Below are 9,815 nucleotides of genomic sequence, written 5' to 3' on the forward strand. Positions count from 1 at the left end.
GTGGGGCGTCCAGGAAATAAAGGGCGAGCAGAAATCTGCAAGAGAATGCTATAGTTCGTCGCTCAAACCCCCAAAAGCGTCCATCTTGCAATTAAAGGATGGATCAGCGCCCGACGCGCCCAGCGAGCAGGACGTGGATGAAGTGATGCTCGATCCATCCATCCTCGATTGTGTCGTTCGAATCGAAGCGACGTTGTCGCAAGAAATACGAGGTCAGTTAGTTGATTTTTTGAAAGCTAACCAAGATTGTTTTGCTTGGTCCTATGAGGATATGACAGGAATCAGTCCTGACGTCATCACGCATAAGCTCAACGTCGACCCCGGTCACAAGCCCGTAAAACAGGAAAGACGCAAATTCGCACCCGAAAGGAATCAAGTCATCAATGAAGAGGTTCAAAAGCTGATCGACACCGGAAAGATTCGTGAGGTAAAGTATCCAGATTGGTTAGCCAATGTCGTGGTGGTCAGCAAAAAGAACGGGAAATGGAGAGTCTGCATCGACTTCACAGATTTGAACAAAGCGTGTCCCAAGGATCCATTCCCTCCCCCTCATATAGATGCAATGGTGGACGTGACGGCAGGTCACTAGCTTTTAACGTTCATGGGCATATTCCGGGTACAACCAAATATTGATGCATCCGGATGACCAGGAAAAGACCGCGTTTGTCACTGATAAAGGTATATATTGCTATAAGGTTATGCCTTTTGGTTTGAAAAATGCAGGTGCCACCTATCAGCGATTGGTCAACCAAATGTTTAAAGACCAATTGGGCGACACCATGGAAGTATATATAGACGATATGCTCGTCAAATCCAAGCAAGCAGATGATCACATCCAGCATCTGTCGGAGGCTTTTGATGTCCTGCGAAGGTATGGCATGAAATTAAATCCCACTAAGTGCACATTTGGAGTGTCTGCAGGAAAGTTCTTAGGGTACGTCGTTACGCAACGAGGAATTGAAGCCAGCTCGGATCAAATAAAAGCCATCATTAACATTCAATCTCCACGAAGCGTCAAGGAAAGTTCTTAGGGTACGTCGTGTAGCCGCGCTGAATCGTTTCATATCCCGGTCGTCTGAAAAATGCCATCTATTTTATGACAACCTGAGAAAGAACAAGGGTTTCGACTGGTCGCAAAAACACGAGGACGCGCTGCATAAACTTAAACGCTACTTAGCGTTGCCGCCATTGCTGTCGAAGCCAAACGTCGGAGAGACGTTGCAGCTTTATCTCGCGATAAGCAACGTGTCCGTCAGTGACGTCCTGACACGGGAAGCAGAAAGCCATCAGCTACTAATCTACTATGTCAGTAAGTCTCTTGCGACACCCAGAATTGACAGGACGCATGACCAATGGGGCAATAGCACTCAGTGCGTACGACATCCAGTTTCATCCTAGAACAGCTATCAAGTCACAAGCTTTGGCAGATTTTGTGGCAGACTTTATCCCAGAGCTAGAAAAGCTTGCGGACGACGAAGTCGCAAAGATTAATCAAGTAAACGACGACTCTTGGATACTGTTTGTTGATGAATCTTCTAATTTTCGTGGTGCAAGTCTTGGCATTGTGCTAAAGTCGCCACAAGGGGGGAAAGATAGTACGAGCCATTTGCTGTGAATTCAGAGCGACAAATAACGAAGCCGAATACGAGGCGCTCATAGCAGGAATGGCACTAGCAGAAGATATGGGAGCAAAAGCATTGAAAGTCTTCAGCGATTCACTGCTGATAGTCAGCCAAGTCAAGGGCGAATTCGCGGCAAAAGACTCTAAAATGGCCATGTACTTAGAAATAGCTCAGCGTAAAAGTAAAGTTTTTAATTCATTTGACATTTTGAAGATACCAAGGGACCAGAATACGCAAGCGAATGCATTGGCCAATCTCGGATCTTCTTTAAGGGACGTTTCGTTTATGTCCGTCCCTATAGTTCATTTGACAAATCCTGCTATCGCTAGGAGCACTGGGGACGCTGTCACGACGACGGTCGAACGGCTTCAACACAACCATGAGGTTGTCAGTAACATCGGTAACCTCGCATCTGAGAGAGACCCTGACGCCGAGGAGGTAAGTGTCAGTTGGACAAAACTGCTTTATGATTTCCTTGCTAACGACGTACTCCCAACAGATAAGGAAGAGGCACGCAGAATTCGGTTCAAAGCGTCGCGATACATACTCATTCAAGGAGTACTGTTCAAAAAATCTGTTGTAGGCCCCTACCTGAGTTGTTTGGAAAAGGATCAGTGGGGGCAAGTCCTGAAGGCACTTGTGGAAATCACTCAGGAGGACGCAGTTTATCCAACAGAGTGTTGCGCATGGGATGCTATTGGCCAACAATGAAGAAAGACGCAATAAGGTATGTCGCCAAGTGCGATAGCTGTCAATGATATGCAGGTATGACGCATAAACCTTGTGAAGTTTTGCATCCTACTCTAACACCCTGGCCTTTCATGAAATGGGGCATTGAGTAAGTTACCCCCACCCCCAGGCCAGAAGGTCTTTATGCTGGCACTAACTGACTACTTTTCTAAGTGGATTGAAGCAGGTTCTTTTCAACAGGTACGCGACAAGGAAGTGATCTCTTTTATATATACTAACATTATTTGCAGGTCTGGTGTTCCGTCCGAGATAGTATGCGACAATGGGTCGCAATTGATTAGCAACGAGACAAGACGTTTCTGCGATGAATGGAGCATAACGTTGTTAACATCAACACCAAGATACCCGCGAGCCAATGGACATGCTGAGTCTAGTAACACGACGATCATTGACTCTTTGAAGAAGCGACTCACAGCCAAGAAGGGTAAATGGGCGGAGGCGTTGCCTTCCATTTTATGGGCTAATCGCACGACACCACGCACTGCGACTGGACAAACACCGTTCTGACTAGTATATGGTTGCGAGGCTGTCCTACCTTCAGAAGTGAGCGTCCCGACTGCGAGATGTAGTCTAATGACGGAGTGACAGAACCCCGATGAACTTGTAAATGACCTAGATACCATTGAAGAGTTGCACGACGCAGCATTGATACGTATGGCGGCCCAGCAGCAAATAGTCGCAAGGAGTTTTAATAAAAACGTCCAAGCCAAGTCCTTCGTCGAAGGTGATTGGGTACTAAGGAAAGTATCTCAGAACAGACAAGAGGCTAACTGTAACAGCCCGTACTTCCGAGCTGCTAGCTAAACATACTTAAGATTCACTAATTACAATCAACGCTTAATAAACCTCGAATTAATAATTACTCGCAGCGGAAACATAAACCTTAAAGCGATCCTGGACCTGTGGGTCAGGGCCCACAACAATCATCCTCAAAAACCAAATAACATATTACATAATACATTGCTCAACTTCCAAAGTAATATAATAATTTATTCACAAATAAAGATATATAATCCTAAATACAACTTCTGAGCCATTATATCTAATTATAACCTTGATAACTGATTCTTCCTTTTACTCCATTCCGAGCTTTCCACATCCGAACCAGCAGGATCACTAACAATGAACCCTGCCCCCACCAGGACAGGTTCCTAGGACAAAATCAGGAAAACTGAGTACACACTGTCCAACCAGAACATCATTTTGGTGGCTTAAAACATATTTACAGATTTAATTTTATCTTACGAAACAAATGAAATCAAGATATAACAAAGCCATAAATAAAGAATTATATAGCAAATATTTGAACACAATTTGTAATGTTACTTCTATAGAACTAATACGATCTTCCGAAGTCAACTCTGAGATACTTTACCTCAATAAATCTCTCCCCCTTCTGAGGATCATACAAACCCATTTAATCCATATATACATGGTAGTTAACTCCTGCATAAAATCCTAACAAGTTTCTTGATGAATCATTTCTATGATTGGTACATGAATTACATAACTTGAGTGAGTAAAACATTATTTCAGAAAATTAAAGTTTGAAAGAACTTCTACAAAACCACTTGAATACTCAAATACATATTCTATTTTCTTTCAGAAATCATATTACACTGGGGAAGAGAACACGAATAGAGTTGCCTTTCTGGCGAATTCTCTAAGCTTTTACAAGGGACGTCTCCCTCTTCCATTTTGTACTGCTTGCAAGACTTTTAGGTCATGACCCTCACATAATGGAGCAATACCCGCTCCAGAGCAATACCCGCTCTAACACATAATGAGCAAACCTGCTCCACAAATGTTGTTCATCACTGCTTTAGCAGCTTCTTCCCCCTCATAAAACAGAATCATAAATTCATATTTTCGAAAATTCAGATTCATAAATCTCAAATTATCATAATAGAATCACTTTCGGGTATTAGATATACCCAAATTAAATTGCTTGCATAATATTTTAGTAGCTTGGTATAAATCATCCTTTATAAAAATTCTTTGGCTAAATCTCTTTCAATACCGACTTTAAAGAAACTATGCTTCATTTTTATAAAGGATTCTCCAAAACAAAACATTGCTTACTAAAAGATCATGTCCCCAAATTAGAGTTTCTATTTTATATAAACCTTATATCCAACACAAATGCTCTTTACGACGAATAACCTTTCCATTTAATCCTATTTAGCAATCCATCAACTCACAAACATCTCCAACATATATTTCCTATCTTTACAAATCCATTTTCAAGGATTCGGAATTCTCCAAAGACTACCTCTGAATAATGTGATATATCTTTGTCTGAAGTTCTCCTCCTTCCCAAAAGACATTCATACAGCTTACTTATAACTTTTCAGATGCATTCTAAATCTAATATCCCAATTGATATGTTGCTGGCTCCAATAGTATTATAAATTCTAAGCGTATAACCAAAGTTTCTTCAAGAGGATATCTAAAGGTGCTTCTAAATACTATAGTTTAACTATAATCTAGACTTCTTCCCCTTGCACAAACGTAACACGATATTTAGTTTATGAATTTAGAAACTCTTATTCCCCAAAGCCGAAGGATGAAATCCTCAAAATTTATATCGAAAAACTCCTTCCTTTAAAGACTTTTATTCTAGTCATAATGAATCGCATCACAAACATCTATCTATAATTTACATACATAATCTAAGTTCATAATTTGTCTAATAGATATATCGATTATACTTGATATCTCACTCTAGAATCAAATCCATTTATAACTTACATGTGCTTGAAATAACTCATACGACTACTTTAGTGAAAACATAAAACATAATATAACATAACTTTTAGCCAATAAAACTTAACCTGTGATTTAGTTCTACCTTTGTCTTAAAACTCATAAACATGTATTTCAGAAACCATATAGTACACAAATCACATTTTTAATACAACATAAGTTTAACTTATGAAAACATATCAAGATCAACTTATATAGTTTATATGATCAATCGAAATATCAATAATATATTTGGAAAGTGGAAGGACATGTGTGTACCTTTACTCAACTTCGCATATAGCCCCATTAGTACATCATCTTTGCATACCAATCGATATATGAACTCCACAACGATTTACCATAACACAATAATTATCATTAGTAACTATTCTCAAATAGAGCATACACTCAAACTAAACTTGCAAACATAAATTCCTTTGCTTAATTAACTGGAATCCTATAACCCAAGGACCAATTCATGGCTCACAACCCATTACTAATATTGTTCGTATCATGATAAATATAATAGAATCTTATATATTTGAGAGTAACTAGCTTGCAACTATAATCTTGATTCCTTAGCCTTACTGGTCAACTAACTTGGCATACTCACAATCATGGATTTCAATACTGATATATCGAACGAATTGAAACAAAAAAAAAATTCCTGAACTTATAATCAAAACCAAGTTCTTTACAAAAATAATTTAATTTACTCTCTACCAAATTGGCCTAACTACATTAATTGAAAAGAGAGAAGGAAATCTGCTTATACCTTTAATAAAAGCAAAAGATTCAATCTTGGACTTACTTAAACTATTATCTCAATTGATTTTTTTGGAAATCAATAACAAGTTCAATGATACTTGCGAAAATCATTAACCATTAACAACATATAAATCAGATTGCAATTTGATGAAATAAAATTCACAACTGAAACGCAAAACTTATACCTTTCTAAAGAAATTCAGTCAACAACAATAACACGGTACCACCGGTGGTGGTCGAACCACAACAACAGCGGCTGCAACAATTAGAGCCACCAGAATCCATACAAGGGAGAGAAAAAAAATCGCCATCATTGCTAACGAAGCAGGCGACGCAACGACGACGAGTAACTCGTCGGCAAAGAGAACCGGAATACAGTAGCATCGACGGTGCCGAAATTGCGGTCGAACACTGACGACAGCAGCACCGACGCAGAAGAAAAAGAAAATAACATTGGAGAGAGAAAATTTGACTTCAAGAACAACCAACAACAGTAACATCGAACCACATCAACAAAATTTAGAAGAGAGAGAAAATCCAACAATACCATTAGAGAAGCATGCGCGAGAATGGCGGCGACAATATCAACCGTGGTCGCCAAGAGATTCAGGCGAGAGGAATGAGTTTGAGAGACAATGGGGTAACAATGGATCGTTTTTGAGAGAAGAAGGAAATTGGGGTTTTAATTTGTCCAAGAAGGTTTGAGAAGTTGACAGCAATTGAAAGTTGTGGCTACTCCTTATTAAGCCACGAAATACAAATGAGTTTTCTTTTTATTTTTTTTCTTTTTAAACTTAACATCATTTACTAAATACAAAAATGTTTGATAAAATCCACACCATCATAATTGGATTTCAAATAAATTTTTTTTAGTAATCTCTGTTTGATATAAAGCTTAGTTAAACTAATAAACACAATTACTTAATTTTAAACCTGCTTAAAATACGGCTGTTACACTAACGCTGGTAAGCTAGGATAGCAATGGGAAGGTCCATACCAAATTAGCAAGGTGGTAGGCAACGGAGCCTACCAAATGGTCCGACGTGACGGAAGCTCCGTGCCACGTAGCTGGAACGCTACACACCTCAAACGATACTTCTTTTAAGCTAAGTAATGCGTCTTGTTTTCCTTCATTATGTAAAAAGTAAACTATAGTACTATTATATATGTATCGCTAGTCGCTAGTGACCATAGTGTTCTCTCACTGGGTGTTGTTGAATTTCAGGGAAGTCACCCCCGTCAATCTTAATAACGTTGCCACGATTTTTGAAACAACAGTCAGACTTGCATCTTACAACCATGTAAAGTCCTATGATCCTCTATTACCCCAGCTGACGCTGCAACAAGGGCACAGTCATTTCAAAGTCATAGCTGCTTACGACATATCATTTATCTCTCCGACAAACACACGTAAGTATCTATGTATTTCCTATGTGTATTCTAAAGTGACTTAGTCCAAACGTTACGTCTGAATGACCAAAGATGGCTTACTAAGCGCCTGATCATCCTTTAGGAACATCAGAATAACGACTGAGACATATGCATATAACACAAAGTAAGGACACAAGATTAACTTGGTTAAAGTTCAAAAGCATCAAAGTAATGGTCACCCCTGTAGGTGACCCAAAAGGTCAAACGATAAAAGTTATGGTCACCCCGTAGGTGACCCAAAAGTACAAAATAAAGAGTCAATCCCTTGAGTGACCTAGAACAAAGTCTGATTAAAAAATTCAAGTGAAAGGGGCGGAATATAAAATGATTAAAACTTAAACGTTAGGGGCCTCCTCAGCTTCCTTCTCCTCCGACGCTACAGCTGGCAAGGCAGTGGCTGGAACTTCCTTCTCAGTTTCAGAATCAGGCGGCACATCTGAAGCTATGAACCCAGCGCAAGACGGAGCGTTCTCACCGACTTTTGATGAAGAATCCGCCGTCACAGCCAGGTCTTCCTCATCCATCAGATCTTTCATGGACCCCATGAATTGGAGGAAAAGGTCAATGTCCTTCTGTGGCGTCCAGGACGCCGTCTTTTTCATTAGGAACTGATACATTAGCTTAGCCTTGACCCTGGTCGTCACCTCAGCCTCAAGAAGATCTAGCTCATTCTTCTGCGCGTCAATGTTTGCCTAGAGAGTCGTGATATCCCGACGCGAAGATTCTTCCAGCTTAGTTGCCCTCTGCCAAATCTCTTCCAGCTCCTCTCCATTCTTTTTCAGGGTTTCCCCATATCCTCCATAACCTTCTTGCAGGACTCCACTTCAGCGCCTTTGGACTTCGCGTCCGATTCCAACTTCTCCAGTCTCTGCCTCATGGACAGTTGACCCTTCAGCAAAGACGAGATCTCCCTCTTAGCAATTAGGAGATGTTAAGAAGACTGCATAGGAAAAGGAAAATGCATGTCATTAAAAAAACATAAGTCATTGTCATAGTGGCATAGTGTCCCGAAAAAAAAAATATATAAAGCGAGTGTCTATACCTGGAATAGGAGTTCTAGCCCATCTGACATCATGTTAGGAAGAGTATGGTCCTTGATTCTTTCCATTGCGCTAGGAAAAAGCAACCTGTCAGCCTCAGGCCATATGGACCTCACCAACGACATGAAGTCGTTAGGGATGGTCACAGTATAAGAAGGCCCGCTCTTGTCTGGAGGGGCCAGGAAGTCAGTCTTGCGCGTCTTAGACGCGACGTCATGTTCGTCGTCCAAGTGGAAGACGACAGCCGTATCCTTCTTTGTCGACGCTGACGACATGGACGCAGCGTCGGAAGAGGACTCCCTCTTACGTTTGCGCAACAGCTCAGCCAACGCTTGTCCGTCCAGACTCCCCTTAGGACGCGACTGAGATGAACTTGTCCAGTAATGTTTGAGTCATTAGTGTGAAAGCAGTCCCGGTAATGTCCTACCCAATAATAAAAAAAATTAGAGAACATAGATAGACTAACCAGATGCCATAGATGAGCAACTGTCTTGACAAGCAAAAAGAATTCTTCTGAACTGCCTGTCTCCCTCTGGAACTTTCAAAAATTTGTCGCAAAGACTGAGACTCGTCACAATGCGACAGTAGTTTAGGGTTAAGACCTGCAGTAGAAACGATGTAAGAGTAGTGTTAACGACACGACATGAACTTCAAAAGACTAAAAATAAACACACCTTAGGTATTCCAGCCTTGAACGAAAGACGTCCCAGCTTCCCTAGTGACGAACTCTTCACAAACAGAAACCTGTTTTTCCAACCTCTGTCATTCGACTGGATTCCCCCGACCAGAGGTTCTAACCTCGCCTTTCCATGTAGGGTTATTCTATTTTTTATTTGCTTTGATCCTAATTTCATAGTGTAACAGTAGGTCGTGGAGGGTGAAGACTTCTTCCCACGACGCCGTCACCGTGTTGAGTACACTCAGAATCCGCCAGACCTGGGGCATAATTTGCCCAGAATTAATCTTGTAAATCTGCATCAGATCCCTTGCTAAGGGGGTGAAGGGAAGTCTTAGGCCTATTTTGAAAGGGTACTCGTAGAGTACCACCCATTTAAGGGGGCATGACTCTGGTGGTTCGTCAGACTCGACATTCCTAATGACAGTACTTTCGGGCAGATTTCCTAAGTCTAAAAACCTTAATAGGTCTTCTTTTGACATCGTTGACAGTTCATCTTCATTCTCTACCCTTTGTTCTACGACTTTCTCCTTCCCCCTCGATTTTTCTTGGTTTTTTACGAATGTTCTAATACTGCGTCTGCTAGGAGCCATAAGTGCAAGGAAGAAAAGAGCTACGAATTAAAGGAATTGATGAGTGAAGAAGTGTGAGAATTACCTGGAATCACTGATCGGTTTTCCGGCGGAGAGAATAAGGGAAATTATGGAAACTACCTTACTTAAAGAGAGAGAAAGATTTGGAAGAGTTGAAATAAAAGTTAGAATCCTTAACCGCCTAAGATAT

The 9,815-nt window shown here is 40.7% G+C and overlaps 1 long non-coding RNA gene across 1 annotated transcript; it reads right to left on the bottom strand.

Moving 5' to 3' along the window:
- Positions 1-3,301: 3,301 nt before the first annotated feature.
- Positions 3,302-6,640, bottom strand: LOC104893111 (uncharacterized). Its single transcript, XR_790025.3, has 2 exons — positions 5,397-6,640; positions 3,302-3,523 (listed from the first exon to the last, which is right to left on the bottom strand). It is a non-coding gene; the product is annotated as an uncharacterized LOC104893111 (long non-coding RNA).
- Between the last annotated feature and the right edge of the window lie 3,175 nt (positions 6,641-9,815).

The sequence above is a fragment of the Beta vulgaris genome, chromosome 5 (genome assembly GCF_026745355.1).
Source record: "Beta vulgaris subsp. vulgaris cultivar EL10 chromosome 5, EL10.2, whole genome shotgun sequence".
Taxonomy (NCBI): domain Eukaryota; kingdom Viridiplantae; phylum Streptophyta; class Magnoliopsida; order Caryophyllales; family Amaranthaceae; genus Beta; species Beta vulgaris.